Raw genomic sequence first — 16,758 nt, forward strand, 5'->3', positions numbered from 1 at the left:
TGGAGATGTGTGTGTGCTGTGTGACTGCATTGATTTCAGCTATTGCTAATGTCCCACAGCTCTGAAGCAGAATTGGTCCTTGCCCAGGGCAGTAGTGGATTCTCCATCCCTGGAGATATTTCAAAAGAGCCTGGATGTGGCACTGAGTGCCATGGGCTGGGAACCGCAACGGTGGTTCAAGGGTTGGACTTGATGATCTCTGAGGTCCCTTCCAACCCAGCCAATTCTGTGATTCTGTGATTCTATGAAACTTTGATATGAAAGTGTCAGAACACAAAAGAAAGATTTTTTTTTTTAAGGAACAATATAAAACCGAAAGGAAGGGAAGGAAGGGAAGGAAGGGAAGGAAGGGAGGAAGGAAGGGAGGAAGGAAGGGAGGGAGGAAGGGAGGAAGGGAGGAAGGGAGGAAGGGAGGGAGGAAGGAGGGAGGAAGGAAGGAAGGAAGGAAGGAAGGAAGGAAGGAAGGAAGGAAGGAAGGAAGGAAGGAAGGAAGGAAGGAAGGAAGGAAGGAAGGAAGGAAGGAAGGAAGGAAGGAAGGAAGGAAGGAAGGAAGGAAGGAAGGAAGGAAGGAAGGAAGGAAGGAAGGAAGGAAGGAAGGAAGGAAGGAAGGAAGGAAGGAAGGAAGGAAGCTCAACTCCTCAGTATTTGCCCCAAAGCCTGGAGGCTATTCCTGAGCACAGCTCCCAAGCTCTGGCTCCCACTTCTCCCCACGTGTGCTCAGTCCTGCTGCTGTGTGCAAAAGCCTGCAGGAGGAGGGATGGGGGAGAAGCCAGGAATGAGGATGCTCCAGCCCCCTTGGCTTTGCAGGTTTGTTCTGGGCATCAGGAGTGGCTGGAGGCTGCAGTGCTCCCAGCTGGATGGGGCAGGTGCTGGGGGTCCCCTCACTACCATGAGAGCAGCTGCAGTTTGTGTGTGTCCTGCTTTCTGCTGCTGAGCTTGGGGCTGCCAGGGCAGGGTGAGGCAGAGCAAACACCTCCAGGGCAGCAGCTCTGGGTCCCCCATCCCTGGGGCCTTGAGGGGTGCTCTCAGAGGGGTCCCTCAGATGGGGCAGTGAGTCCCAAAGTGCCTGTTCAGTGCTGGCTGCTTGGCTCCTGCCAGGGCAGGAGGGACCCTCCAGGTGGGTGCTGGGTCCCTCCCAGCTGGACCATCTCAGAGCTTCCTTGCACTGCTGCACATCCCTGGCCTTCCATGGACTGATCCCAGACACTGGCTTACTGGAGAGAAAGGGATAACTGAGATGAACACCCTGAGATGCAACCTGCATCCCTGTCATGAGCACATCACAAACACTGAAAATGTTTTAAAGTTTTGCAAAGAATCAGGTAGGTCAGGAAGAGCTCCTGTAGCACCCAGGTATTTTTATCACAGTAGTTTTGGAAAGATCTTCCATGCTTCAGTGATTCCTGTCTGCAAGCTAGCCAGAGAAAAGGGAGCAGAGATGGTTTTATGAGAGGCAGAACCTTCTCTAAAACTGAAACACATCCATGCAGGGGGTAGAAAATCCTGTGGCACAGGAGCATTCAAGCAGTGGATCAGGCTGCCCAGGAAGGGCCTTCCAGTGGCCACAGCATTTTTAGATGCACACTCTCAGTTTCACAAAACCCACAGATCAGAAGTGATTGTGACTGCAAGGCAACACGTCTTCTTCCTTAGAATCATAGAATCATAGAATTGGCTGGGTTGGAAGGGACCTCAGAGATCATCGAGTCCAACCCTTGAACCACCGTTGCGGTTCCCAGCCCATGGCACTCAGTGCCACATCCAGGCTCTTTTTAAATATCTCCAGACACGGAGAATCCACTACTGCCCTGGGCAGCCCATTCCAATGCCTGATCACTCTCTCCGTAAAGAAATTCTTTCTAATCTCCAACCTAAACCTCCCCTGGCACAACTTGAGACCCTGCCCTCTTGTCTTGCTGAGAGTTGCCTGGGAAAAGAGCCCAACCCCCCCCTGGCTCCAACCTCCTTTCAGGGAGTTGGAGAGAGTGATGAGGTCTCCCCTGAGCCTCCTCTTCTCCAGCCTCAACACCCCCAGCTCCCTCAGCCTCTCCTCATAGGGTCTGTGCTTGAGTCCCTTCACCGAGTTCCTTCACTCTAAGTGAGCATCATACTGCTTATGAGAGAAATTATTTTGTTCAAGTCATTGTATAATATCTAGGTTTGGAAAAACTAAAGCTCAGCAGGTCTCTTCCAGCTTTTTCTGTGTAGTATCTTTCCTTCAGGCACATAGTGTGATTCTTGGGGTGCCCAGCACAGGGACAGAAGTTGGACTTGGTGATCCTGAGGGGTCCCTTCCAACCTGACAGATGATTCTTTGAAAATAATGTCATAGGAAAATGCATGTAAACATAACTGCAGTCTTGAAAGCCATGGTCTGCAGTGCCTTGCCCTGTTCTGTTTGTGGGCAATGAAGCAGCTCAGACCCAGCCACCTCTGAGAGCTTTGTGTAGCCCTCATGGTTTCTGCTCTGTAGGCAACGCTGTCCTGGTGTGTGCGTTGTTCTGCAGCAAAGCTTCATAATCCAACCCAAAGTGAGGGTCTGCTCACGAAGGAGCCCACAGACACAGACTGAGAGGACCAGTTTAGCCCAAAATGATCTCCTGTCCTGGTTGTGGTGCAGAGCAGCCAGGAGAGGTCTGGAAACACAAACGCTGCAGCACGTGTGTCCAGGCTCTTTGGAAACCTCAGCTCTGGAGGTTTGCTGTCAGGACTCCCCTGGACACTCTTCCACACCACATCATTCCCTTCTCACCACTGCCAGGTGCCTGCTGGTGTCTGACACACACACGTGAGGTCAGGGTGAGCCCCTGTCCCAGGGTGCCCAGAGAAGCTGTGGCTGCCCCATCCCTGGCAGTGTTCCAGCCCAGGTTGGATGGGGCTTGGAGCACCCTGGGCTGTGGGAGGTGTCCCTGACCATGGCAGGGGTGGCACTGGGGGAGCTTTAAGGTTCTTTCTTAAGGTGTTTGGAAATCTATTTAGTAACGATCCTCATCTAGAATAGGTATGTGCATAATATTACTGTATCTTCTATACTGTACTGACCCTATTAAACAAATTAAAAATCCCAATAGTTAAAAAAGCCAACCAAAATGCTACACATAAACCAATCCAAATGTTTTTTCTTCCCATTTTCTTCCTCTGATAATGTGCAAAACAACAAAAAGGCAAAAAAGCAAAAAGCAAATTTACTGTTACTGTCTTTCTTTTGCTTTATGACCTGGCTAATGTCACAAAACCAGTAGGGACTATTTGGTATGAAAATGTCATGTAATATTACTATCATAGCCTTGGGGATGACCTTTAGTAATTCACCCCAATGTTTGCTGAAATAATACCAAATTAAAAATTAAATAAACCACATTGTACTGAACACACACTTTACACCTTAAGCACAAAAAATAACTAGTAAAACTAAGACTTAAAAAAAAAAAAAGTCTTTTGCAAAGAGACTAGAACTGGTATTCTCTCATCTTCACTGCCAATCATTAAAGCCAAATTGAAGTTGGAATTTTAAAAATGAATACTTCTAAGCTCCAATCTCTCCTAGATGCAGACCATGCCTTTCCCTCACTGCAATGAGCAGGATGGCAAACCCACATCCAGTCCTTCCAGCTCCTGGTCTTCAGAAGAGGCCTCAGAGGGTCCTCAGTTGCGTCCTGCCACCCTGGTGTCCCACTGGCTCTACCTTCCCCTCATTTATGCTGTGACAAAGCTATTTTGAGAGAACAGGGCCTGATTTTAATCATGCAGAGTTTGTTTTGGTCTTTCCCAGCAGTGATCTTCTAGAAGTGTAAGGAAGAGCCACCAGAAGGAGCATCCTGCCAAGGACTATGTGGATGTAGGAGGCACCAAGCTGCCCATGAATCATAGAATCACAGAATCACAGAATCACAGAATGGGCTGGGTTGGAAGGGACCTCTGAGATCCTCAAGTCCAACCCTTGATCCACTCCCCCCGTGGTTCCCAGCCCATGGCACTCAGTGCCACATCCAGGCTGTTTTGAAATATCTCCAGACACGGAGAATCCACTACTGCCCTGGGCAGCCCATTCCAATGCCTGATCACCCTCTCCAGAAAGAAATTCTTTCTAACCTCCGACCTAAACCTCCCCTGGCACAACTTGAGACCCTGCCTTCTTGTCTTGCTTGCAGCCCCCAGGTGTGAGGGAAGTTATTCCCATGGGACCTCTCTGGGCAGGGTAAGAACTTTGGTGGCTGGAGGAGATGTCAGTGCAATGTTGTTCTTCCAGGAAACTCAGGTTTTGAAAAATAGTGTTGTACTTTTTCTTGTTGGCTGAGGCACAAGAGATGTGCCCGGGATTCATGTAGATGAGACATGGAAATGCAAGCAAGGAAAAAACCTCAGCGATGGTCTGGCAAGACAAACAGAGCAACATTGCTGAGAAATGGGTGATTTTTGGAAGCAGGACCCTGTAGAGAAACAAGATAAACCAGGTGCCTCGAGTTGCCAAAGAGTGGGTGTGAGTCCACCTGTGCCTGGTTAGGGCAGGCCCCCTATTACCAGGGGGCCAATAAAGGTGGGACACACACCCACAGAGAGGAAGCTCACTCTGGTGCGAGGCAATGGAGAGGTCAGCAGCTCGTCGAGCCTCAGGAGCAAGAAAGGCTCTTCCCACTACAGGACCGTGATCTAACTGCCAGAGGGGGAATTGCATGAGCCTTCTGGGGTAGATCAGGCAGGAGGAGGAGGTTCAGTACAGCCGGGTTAGGAAGTCTTTCCCGAGATAAGAGAAAAGTGTGAAGCCTAGTGGGGAGGAAAGGTACTTACCAGGTCCCAAAGCCTCTCAGCTTCCTCCTGTTTCCAGCCTGTCCCAGCAGAGTGAGGCCAAGGAAATGTCCACACTAATGCAAACAGAACTCCCCAGGACACAATCTGATCTAATGAACATTCCTCATTACCATCCCTGTGACTGATGCTCTCCCCTCTGCTGACACCTCCAAGGGGCTCCAGGGGCTTGGGAAGAGCTTTTCACTCATCCCCAGTGCAGCAGAGGGGTGCTGGAGATGAGGTCCCTGTCCCAGAAACAGGGGAAGAGAAAAAGGAACAAACAGAACAATCCTTGAGCAAATAATGACTCGAGGCCTGCCTGCCAGCAGGGAGCTTGAGAGCTGCCAACACAAAGCCAGGCTCACAGCCTTCCACACACCAACAATATTTCATTATTAAGATATAACACATACTAACCATGATGTTCATTGTTTTTTTATTTAATAAAGTGCACATATATGTCAATTTAAACAGAGAGCGTGATCTCAGAGGTCCCTTCCAACCCAGCCAATTCTATGATTCCATGCGTTGCCAGCTCTAGTGACAACTGAGATGTGGGATTAGTGTATTTCAAAGGTTTTGCAAAATAAAACTAATAAAATTTTCCTCTTTTCACATCACTTGCACTGCAGCAACCCGTGCACAGGCCATGCTGGGGGCTTCGGGGCTGGTTCCTGCTCCATGCAGCCAGCAGAACCTGCTCCAGCTCCTCTGCTTCACCATACAGATTTTTTTTTCAGGATCAAACTCTTTATTTTTCCTCCAGAAGGACTTTTGGGTTATTTTACTAGGCTGACACAGCAGCTGCCACGTGTTTCTTTTCTTCACCACTAGGTTTCACAGCTTGCTGGGACTGCAGTGACCGGCAGGAAGGAACTGGCATTTCTGCAGGGCATTTTTTAACATTTATTTCTTATAAATCAGGTTGGTGGGATGAGACTTTTTCTTCTCATAATAAAGTCTTGTGGGGAAGACAAACAGAAGGCCTGAGTCTCCTGCAGGCTGCTCGGAGGGGACCCCCGGAGCTGAGGGGGCTTCCCAAGGGGTGAATATCACCCCCAGGGCCTCTTCATTAATCAAATAAACAGTTTTAATTAACACTCAGCAGTGCTGAATCCACACCAGTTCGCATGCTCTGGCTTCTCCCCCATCTCCCCAGTGGGAAGACGAAATAAAACCCAGTGATATTTTACGAAGTCTTCAAGTGAAACCTTCCTCTGAATTCAAACCCTCTGAAGTAAAACCCCCCTGAACTAAACCTGCGTTTCCCGCTCATTTCCCATCACCTCCTCCAGCTTTATTTTTCTATAAAACTGACGCAGGAAACATTTCTATCCACCCCCGCTGTGGGTGCCGGTACCGGTACCGGTCCCGGTCCCGTATCGGGTGGCCATGCCCGGGTCCCCCCCGCCCTGCCGGGAGCTCCCGAGGGCCCGAGGCTGGTGTGCCAGCGGGAAGGGCCCCCAGGGCAGCGAGCTCGGGGCCGCCTCCTCCGCCGCGGTGTCCCGGCGGGTCAGGGTGCGGGTCAGGGCAGGGAACGGGACAGGGTGCGGGGCACAGTGAACAGTACAGTGAACAGCACGGTGCGGGTCAGTGTGCGGGGCAGTGTCCGGGTCACGGTGCGGGGCAGTGTGCGGGGCAGGGTCCGCAGCCGTTCTGCTCCCGGGTGTCCCGCACCCTCAGGCGGTTCCCGCACCCTCAGGCGGTTCCCGCTCCGCCGCTCCCCTCCCGCCGGGGCTCCCCGCGCTCGGACGCAGGCGCGCGCAAGGGTCACGTGGCCGGCGGAGGGGCGGAGCGGCGCGAGCTGCGCTGGCTGTCCCGGGCGAACCCCGGCCGCGCGCGCCCCCCGCCCGCGCCCCCGCCCGCCCCGGCGGCCCCGCCCTCCTGCGCGCGCTCGCGGCGCGGGCGCGGCGGCGGCGGCGTCACGGCGGCCACCAGCGGAGGCGGCGGCGGCGGCGCCAGGTGAGGGCGGGGCGGGCCCGCGGCGAGGCCTCTCCGGGGCCGCGGGGACCCGGCGGCGGGGCGGAAGCGGCGGACCGGCCGTGTCAGGACCGGCGGCGGCCCGGGCCGGGAGCGAGCCAGGCCCACGGCGCGGCGCGGCGGGCGCGGGCCGCGGGAGGGCGGTGCGGCGCGAAGAGGCAGTGGGGCCTGGCGGGGGCGGTGCGTGGGCCCGAGCCGGGCTGCCCAGGCCCCGAGGTGCCGGGGGCTGCCGGGCCCGGCGGGGGCTCCCGTCGCGGCGGGACGGGAACCTGTCAGCCTCCCGCGGTGGCCGCGGCCTGAGGCCCCCGCGCCGGGTGAGCCCGCTCGGCCGCGGCCTGCAGACCCCGAGCCGCCCGGCCGGGGGTGGCCCTGCAGCCGGTCCCGTTTCTCCCGGCGCTCGAATCTCGACCGGTCGCCGCAACCGGTTGAAGCCCGAGCTGAGCCCCGGGCCGCCCAGGGGTGGTCGCTGGGCTCGGGTACTCCCGGGGAAGCGTTTGATGTCCTGGGGGAGGAAAGCGTTCGTGTCCCGGCGTGAGGAGCAGCCAGGTACTGTCAGGCACCGGAACCTCCGTGTCTGGTGTTGGCTCCTCAGCTCTGACCTCATGCGGGCGTTGACGTCTTTATAAGATGTCAGCGAGGGCGCCTTGACGTTTCTCTGAACCCAGGCTTTTGTTTGAATCCCTCGGTAACTCTGAGAATCTCAGAGGAAGGCTTCTTAACCTCTTCCCTCCGGTTCGTGCGTTTTTCTAAATTTCATCTGGTTCTGGAGCTCCTGGTTCCGATTCCTCCGGGCTCCTCTGGGCAGTGGGAGGGAAGCTGTGCTGTCGGTCGCGGTTCTGAAAGCTGGGTGCAGATGGTGGCTTTAGGAGCTTTGTCTCCTCATAACCCTCAGCTTCAGGACAGCCACCTTTGTGCCCTGTGCCATAACTCAGAACAGCAATAAAACCTTTCTCATTTGAGTTTCATTAGGGAAAAGATGGTGCCTCACGCTGGCATTTATAATTACTGTGTGTTGTCTTTTTCTGGCTGCCTCTCTAGCTAAAGAGCCTTTCAGTATTTCCCATATGAGAAAACAACCACAGAGAACAAATTCGGCTGTTTTGAGAAAAGGTCCCCAAGTGCAACAACCACAACGTTTGGGTTTAGCAGCTCTTTTTCAGCCCTAGAAAGCGTTCCCAGCTTTTCTGTGCGTTTTGTGGAGAAGAAAACAAAGGTCTCAAGGCATGTGTCCAAAATGGCCAGGGCCAGCAGCCTCCAGACTAAATGGATTGCCTACTACAGTAAGAGATCAAGGAGTTTGGTAGAAATTCAGACACTTCAAATGTTCACTGAGCCATGTTGGAAGATTTACTGGCTTTTCTAGGAAGTCTTTCACAGTAGTGCTGTATCCTGACTCTCCTGTGAGAAAAAATAAAATGAAAATGGGGGAGGCTGCACACAGACATTATCTTGCACTGAGAAATGTTGTTTTTTAATATTTTAGACCCACTGAAGGGTAATCTGTTTGGCTTTTTGGATCTTGGCTGAAAAAACTCCCTGCTGTGCTCTCCAGCCCAGAAACTTGTTCTTCTGTAGGACTTGCAGGGAAGAGTTGTTTACAACAGGCTTCCAACTGATGCAGTAATTTTACACAATTCTAGTAAAGAAATAGCTGCTTCCTTAAAATAAAAACCAACTGTGTGTGTAGGAAGCTGAGAAACCCAGCTCCCCCCTCCCAACACCTCTGTGCATCTGTAAACTAAATGTTAGTGTTTTCATTTTTTAGTGGCTCAAATACCTGCAATTATGGGGTGTAGAGGTAAATTCTGCTGAACAGTCTTTGTTCTGGTTAGGTCTAATACTGCCAAGGATTGTGTGCCTTTGTAATAGATGTTAAAATGCTTCAAACTGATAACAGGTTTACAGTGTATTTTTATTTTTTAATACCTTATTGATTGCTTTTCTGTGACAGAGGGAGACACAGATGAGTTAAACAGACACACTACGTGTAATAGACCTGCAGTGGCAGAGGGTTTCCTGCTGAAGATCCCAGAGCTGCTGTGGCTGTAGCAGTCTGCATTGGGAACAGTGACACTTTATTGGTCACTACTGAAGGACAAAAGGTGTGTCAGTGGTGCCTGTTTCAAAATCAGGTGGTTTCTGTTGAGAAATACAAAAGCTGTGGCACAGAAAGGATACGAGTGAGCATAAAGCAGGTTCTGTATAGACCACTGAACTGCTGAAAGACTTAACCCTGAGAAAGCATCTTGTACTGCAGAAATTGTGTTCAAGCATAAACTTGTTGTGTAGCACTGGGTTAGAGCAGAGGGAATTAGAGTTAGAGGGTTGGAGAGGTTAAGGGACAGACACAGAACTAGAAATAATCCAAGGTGACACAGACTTGAGGCAGGGGAGTTGCACTGTCAAACTCCAGGTGGGGTATTTCCAATCTGTCAGGCAGGTGAGCAGCTCTCCTCAGCATTACTGAAGCCATGGGTGCTTTGTGTTGTGCCTTGACACCCTTTTGAGCTCTGCTGTCCCCTTCAGAGTGGATCACAGATGTCCTTCACGAGGAGCAACCCCTGGCAGACAGCTGAGTGTTTCAGGCACGTAATAAGGTGTTCCTTAGTTTGGATGCATTGGGAGCTGAAGGTTTGTGTCAAGGTGGTGCATGAAGCTTGGCTTGTCTGGTGTTCAGACTGATTAGAAGGAAGGAAAAAAGTATTTTTAGTGATGCTGCTGTAGTTGAAAATCCATCTAAACTGTGGATTACACAGAGGGAATAGCAGTGGAAGTTTTCCAGAGGTCCAGGGATTTTTCTCAGTCCACTGGGCATCAGGGGTAATTTTCCAGTGTGTCCTCTGTCACTTGTTGATGCTGTTAACAGTGTCCTGCCTGCAGCCTGAAGAGCCCATCAAAAATGGGACTATTGGCAGAGCTAGAAGTAGAAACAAGAAATTATTTCTGTCATCTTTATATTGTGGCCTTGAGGCTGTGTCACAGTAAATAACCAGTGGTGTTTGTGTGGGGCTGGTTTGGGAGCTGGGCTGAAGCAGGGAGAGCACAGGGGGCTTCATCTCTTTGAAAAGAGAGGACTGTCACCCTCTTCTCCAGTTGGAATAAGTAATCTTGAAGCATAGCCCTCCTAAGGGGTTTGAATTGGATGAAAATTGAAAAGTAGAGGAGATGAAAATGCCTTGGGTAGTTTATTTGTCTTTGTGGAAGCTGCTGGTGTGGGACATGAAGTTGCCTGCACTGTGCTGCCTGTATGGGAGCCTGAACTCCAGGTTTGCAGTGTGTGGAAGGGGATGATCTGGTTATTCCCACCAAGAGGTGCATATTATTGAACTCTCCAAGTCCTCTGCATATCATTTTAATTTTATAGTTTTTAGTTTTTTAAAAAAATGAAGGCTGTGCAGCTGGTGTGAGACTGTGTTTCTCTTCTGGGCAGGGAGTCTGAGTCAGCTGTGTTCTGTGCACGTGGGCACAGGCACACTCACACAAGCTTTCCTCCTTGCTGGATGATACAAGGAAGATGTGAGGCATTATTTCTGATAAATTGGAAGTTTTGGCAACTGAAATAGCATCTTTTTTTTTACCAGCAATGAGTGGAGAGCACATGAGGTGATACCCAGGGCTCAGACTAGCAGTGCTGATGAGTCTCTCCCAGAGAACTTGAGGAGTTGGCTGCTTCTGTCTTGGGACTGTGGCTGTAGGAGCTGAACCCAAGGTAAAAACATTACCAGGTGCTTTTTTGAACTGAAGCTGAGGTTAGAATAACACTGGACAAGAAACAGTGCCTCATATTTTGATTGCTGTGTGGGAAGGTGTTCCTTCTAAGGGCTGATTTGGGTTCTTATTTCATCCTGGTGAGAATAAATTTCTGTCTTGTTCTGTTGCATCCTGATTCTACCAGAAGGTGCAAAGTTGACTGATGATTTTGTGGTTCTTAGTAGCAGTAGGGACAATAAAAAAGACTTTTGAAATTGATTCTTCTGGAAGCCCAGATCAGTACAAAATAATCTGCAAGTTTTTATGCAGTCAGGAAACTGAGAACAATTCTGATTTTAACAAAAGCTATACCTACTCCTGTTAGCTGAACATATATTTGTTTTGGGGGTTTTTTTTTTGGTCTAGGAAAGCATTCTCCTTATTGAGTGCAATGTACTGAAGAAATTACATTTAAGATGTTTGCTTTAGCTTAAATATTTTTTTCACACTATAACATTTCAGAATTTTTAAAACTGGTGAAAATTCATAGACTTGAATTATACGTATGAAGGAGGAACATTGCAATAAACAAAAGGTGCAATTTTCAGTCAAACTGGAGTTTGGAACTGATAATCAGAATAACTTGACTGGTTATTTTGGCAGCTCAGTGAGAATTGGGTGATCCTGTGGGGCATGTCAGCCTGGGAGGATTTGGCAGCAATGAAAAATTAAATAAAAGGATTGTAACAATAGAAACAATGGATAGATTGCTACTTGAAAAAAGAGTTTTCTCATAGTTTATGGAAGGCAAGATAAAATTTCTTGTCAAGGTGGATGTGATTTTTAATAGTGTCTCCTGGTACTTGTTTGCTGGTTGCATTGATGGATCTCTGTGAAGTTCCATACTCCAAAGCCCTCTCAAAGGATCAGTGTGTTACAAGCAGTGGTGTATTTCTTCAAAATGGAAATGACCTAAATATGTGAAATTAATAATTCACATAATGGGAATTGGTTGATCCAATATTACTTTCTGTAATGTAAAGAAAGTTGCTGATTCTGAGTTAACTTGTGACTTCAGGGTAGGACTGGGAACCTTCTTGTGTCAGCAGCTCAGCTATTGAAAGTGGGAATTCCTACATGGCTAACTTAGCTGCAGCTAAAACTCATTCTGCAGTGCTCATCTTGGTTTTTAACAACCCTGATGATCTCAATGGTCAAATTCTGTTGATATAAAAACTAATGGCTCAATTGAGAGGTGTCCATTGCAGCATGGCATGAGTTGTAGGTTTCCACAGGCTTTATCAAACTTTAATAAAACAGTGTTCCACTAAACCTGCTGTCAGAATCCATTAAGGTAGTGTCACAAGCATTATAACAAGCTTTAATTTTCAAAACCCTTGGTCTGGGTGTTTTATGCCTGAGGGTTGTGGGCCATACAGTGCCAGCTGCAGTGAGTGGCTCTGCATCAGGATGAGGGAATGAAGCCCTGTCCTGTTGGAGACTTACTTGGGTTTTTTTCTTGATGTTTGGGAAAATATGAGCTCCATCCAAAATTATTTCTGTAGCTGGAACACTTCACAGGGTTGTTCTTATGGATTCCTTGCTGTCTGCTAAGATTTAGTCTGTACGTGTTTCCAGTGTCTATCAGATAAGTTATTGTAATGAAAAGTCAGTTAATGAACCAGTACTGATTAGTTATTTTCCTTAAACTAAATTTAGTATCATCTCATGGGTACCATGGTAATGGAGACAGCAGCAGTTAATTGTTCCTCTTCCATAGCCCAGGCTGACCATCCTTGGTTTCTCACAGGAGCTTGGTGGGGCAGACTGTCTTGCCCAGTCCTGTCTTCTCTGGAGCAGCTGAGTGTCTGCAGACCATCTCATACCCTCCCCCATGGCAAGAAAGGGTCATCCTGCTGCTGGACAGGGAGCTCTGGAGGAACAAAAAGCCCCCCAGGTCCTTAACACCCAGGAGTTCAGCTGATTTTCCCTCCAGCTCATCACCCTGTAGCTAAATGTCAGCACTTCCCCCTGCCGTATAAAGGCCCAGACTGATGCAGTGTCTGCTGTAGATGGAAGGCTCTTTTAGTTTTGGGTCAAACTTAATAAATTATATTTAAGTTTCAAATTGCAGATTTTGGTTTTGCTTCTTGCCTGGGTGTCCTGCCATGAGGTTTAAGCAGGTTTGCATAGAGCTGGGAACAGCAAAGTTACTGCTTATGTTTTAGCCACTCAGGTCTTCCACTTGGTGTTCTAAACTGCTTCTTGAATTATAATACTTACTTAGAAACACAGGAGGATGCCAAAGGCTGAGAAGTGTTAGATGATTATTAGAAGTGCAACAGAGCATATATGGTCTGATTTAATGAGAACATTAATGAGAACTCTCTTATCTACGAGTTGCTGGGCTGGCAGAAGTGCAAAGGCTGTGGTACAATCCTGAGGCTTTTCAACCAATTTAACTTTGTCAACCAAACAGAATATAGCAAATTTCTGCTTTGTATTTCTTCTTCCTTCTTCTACTTCCCCAGTTTGTTTCTGGGTAGCCCTGTTCCCCACTGGTGGGCAGGCTGACATGTAAGCAGAAAACCTGCCTGAAACCCAGCCCTGGGATGCTGACATAAATCCCCCTGATTTGAGGGGTTGTGTTTTGTTTTCTCTGAAGCCATCAGCTTTACTGCTGTGTTCTCATTACCCTGAGAGGTTTGAGTGCAACTTGATGAGACAGTGAACAGGAGCAGTTCTGGGAATGGATTCACCTCTTTGTTGGCCACCTGCAATACAAAAGCCCATCTGAGGTGGATCTGTGGGCTTGTGATGTGATTCTGGAGTGAGCTGAACCTCAGCCAGGTTAGGTGCCTGCTTAGGATGAGCTGAAGTACATCCTGGTTGTGCCAGTTTCATTTTCTGAAGATCAGTTTAACCTAGAAGAGTTTGAAGACTTAATTAAATTCACTGTTCTAAACATTGCCCTGTTTAGAAGAATAAAATCTTATTTCTATCTAAAGGGAGTATTCAAGTTTTTTGTTTTTGTTTTGTTTTTATAATGTTGATTTTTCTAGATCCTCAGGTTTTGCTAACAGCAAATTTATTTGCTGTTATTTAATGTATTTGAGTACAGTAAAAAGTGGGTTTTACATCACTAGGGAGAGAGTTGGATTTGGTGCAAAAGTCAGTATCAAAAATCAAGGTGTTCACTGTGTTACATTGACTGCTTTTGTTCTCTTGAATTACTGTCTGATGAAACGTGATGATTTTCTTTTCAGGATTAAATTTTTGGGAGTTGCTGTTTAACCATGTTTGCCAGTCTGGAATCACCTGAAGATCTGTTGCATGCTACAAAATACTGAAGTTGTGGAGTTTATATTGGTAGGTAAAATAAGCATATGATACATTTGAAATGCTTTTCTTCCTAAATATTCTCCTCCTAAATGTCCAAGTGATGGGTTCTTGCCCCTGATGTTTGTGTTTTTGAAGGGCTGGGCTGTCTCCAGGGATGAATTTCCAGTTTGCCAAAGAGGGTAATGGCATTTGCCATCAGGTTTGTTGCTGTTCTCAGACCTTCCTCCCCAAGAGGACATCTGGGACACATTTGTGGTGTTACCCCTCTTTAATGCTGAAGTTTGGACTTTTAAATTACTGGAACTACCCCCAGCTTAGTTGTTTCAGTGGAAATTTTACTGTGTTTATTTTTAGGTATTCCTTTGTAATAGAACAGTGATTCTTAGCCATATTTAATCCCCATGTGTAATGACACATGTAAATGACACTTGTCTAAAATTTATTTGGGAGTATTTTTTGTGTATTTTTGCCAAAAGGAATGATGTCATTTTAATCTTTGCATCATAAAATGGCTCTGTAGATAGATTCATTCACTGGTCAGACTTCATAAGCTCCAAGATCACTCCAGTAGGCAGCAAAAAGATTGAAATAGTTGTTGAAGGATAATACAAAGTTAACAAATTTGCAGTAAAACCAGATCAAAATGTTTCTGGGTTTTATAGGTGGTATGTTTTAGAAGTATGGCTCTGTGTGTCCATGTGTGTATATGTTATGGATCTCAATGATAATACTGGCCAGGCTGAACCTCCTCCATCCCCATCCTGAAAAACTTAATAAATACCTTGACATATTTTCTCATGAGCACCTAAACCAAAGGAAATGAGAAGTTTCAAGTGTATTATTCAAGACAAGGTTTTTTCTAAGTTTTTTATATATATTTTTAAATTATTTTATAGTATAATTTATATCTGTTGTATTATATATAATTGTAAATTATTTCCATTTATAGTAATATTTTCTTTTAGTATTAAGTTGCTTGAAAACCATTTTTCAATGAAAGCAGAAGCAAGGAGGGCTGTACATCCTTCAGAAATTATTTTGCTACTGCTATCAAAGATATTTTATCACTCTCAGCTCTGAGTTCAGCCAAGGACTTGATTGTAACCTCATTTCTGGGCTGATTTTTCTTTCTCTTTCCTGTTGGAGCTTTAAATAATGGCCATTGGGAAGAGGATCATGCTCCTAACTTCTACCATCTGCTAGTGAAGGACATCTTTCCTTCTGCTCTCACCCTTTCCAGTCCATTGTGTAATTTGGAAGAGTTCTCTTTCAGGCAGAGAGCAGGATTTTAGTGCTTTTTATTGAATTGGGCTCTGTGCATATTTGTTTTGAGTGGGTGCATGTTCTGGTGGGATGTCAGTTTTGAAGGTGTTTATTCTGAGCTGCCTGAAAGGTATAAAATGTGAATCAATAGAAATTTCTGTGTGGCAGAAAACCTCAGACAAGCTGCCAGGCAAAGCCTTGTTTTGGTTTACTGGCTTTGTGTTAGATGAAGGCAACACCAGGTTTCAGGTTCTGCTTAAGGAACAAATTGCCATAACCTTAAGTTTTGATCAGTTGAGCAGATTTTGGGATGAGGAAACCAAGTTACCAGTTCTTTTTCCTTTTTTCTTTTTTTTTTTTTTTTTGTTAAATCCCAGAGGCCATCAGATCCATTAGGCAGTGCTGACACCCCAGAGCCTGCTGGCTTTTCAGTGTTCAGCTGCTTCCCAGCTTCTCAGCTAATGACAACTGCCTGCTTCAGATTTTGCTCTAATCCCATCTCTCTCAGGGACTGGAGGGGATTTTCTAAGTATTTCCCACTCACATGGCACTGGGTCTGTTGTGCAGGCTCCCTTTTGCTGTTGGTGACAAACTGCCTCCTGGGTTTCCCCTGGCATGTGGTGTGGGACTCAGCCCTGCTCTAGACTGTGGCCTTGCTGTATCCTACCTGAATTCTTCCTCCAAAGAGTCTCCACCATGCATATTTTAGTTGGTCAGTTGTTTTACCCATGTCCCCAGGAGCTGCAGCCTCCAGCAGCCTGGGGTGGGCTCTGTGTCCTGCTGCTTGGACACTCTGGTCTTGACAGGCTGTGCCTGCCACCCCTACCCACATACCACACTGCAGGTGCATTTTCTTTATTACTTGGTTATCTGGCTACTTATCTCCACCTTTCTTATTTCAATTACATAGTTCTAATAGGCTATACTGAATAAAATCAACTTTTACCATAAGCAGGCACATCACTTTTCATGCTGCTCTAACCTGTCCCAGGCAGGATCCTGGGGAGATGGTGGCCACGTGGAAGCATTGGACTTGCTATGAGTTCCCAGAAACCATTGTGTAATGGGAAATGTTAAACTGACAACACAAACCCAACAGGGGCAGGGCAGGAAGGAGGCCACGTGTGCTCCTTGAGCAGAGAATGATATTCAGAGACTGTTTTGTGCTCTCCGGTGAGCATGAAGGCTCAAGTTCATTAAATGTGCAGTGGTCATGCAGCTCAGTTCAGGTGTGGTTCTTGCTCATCAGAGATGCTTTACAGCCTGCTGTGAGTTCATCCAGTTTGTAGGGGCTGTTGAATGGCCAGAGTTTTTCCTGTGTGTGCTTATGCTAAGAGCTTTTCATGTTTATGAGGAGGAGTGTAGAGTGAGCACCTGCTAATTATGGACACCTGCTGGCTCATGATTTATGGAAGTCAACCCTATAACCAGGAGATTACAGAATTTGTTAGGATGATGGCTACAGCTGGGATTCATTAGGTTTGAGTTGGATGGCATTCTGTGCTCTGCATGAAGAGGAAGATTTCACAAATCATTACTTCCTTCTGTCATAGTTGAGGTAAATAATCCCTGAATATAGGAACAGAGTAAATTGCATGTGTTTGAGAGGTAAGAAGGATGTAGCAGGGATCCTTGTGGAGTATAATGTGGGGAAAAAATGCAAAGGGAGCTGTAGCTACATGTTCATATCCAGAA

General features: G+C 47.3%; 1 protein-coding gene across 6 annotated transcripts in view; it reads left to right on the forward strand.

Moving 5' to 3' along the window:
• Positions 1 to 6,678: 6,678 nt before the first annotated feature.
• Positions 6,679 to 16,758, forward strand: part of NCOA6 (nuclear receptor coactivator 6) — a 47,225-nt gene continuing 37,145 nt past the window's right edge. For 3 of the 6 annotated variants that reach the window (XR_003988396.1, XM_030462846.1, XM_030462850.1), the window contains exons 1-2: positions 7,155 to 7,314; positions 13,725 to 13,827. The gene's annotated coding sequence lies outside the window, so the exon portion shown is untranslated. Of the gene's footprint in view, positions 6,751 to 7,154; positions 7,315 to 10,368; positions 10,478 to 13,724; positions 13,828 to 16,758 lie in introns of those variants that run through there. The other 3 variants (XM_030462849.1, XR_003988397.1, XM_030462847.1) reach the window with 3 other exon arrangements.

The sequence above is a fragment of the Calypte anna genome, chromosome 20 (genome assembly GCF_003957555.1).
Source record: "Calypte anna isolate BGI_N300 chromosome 20, bCalAnn1_v1.p, whole genome shotgun sequence".
NCBI lineage: Eukaryota > Metazoa > Chordata > Aves > Apodiformes > Trochilidae > Calypte > Calypte anna.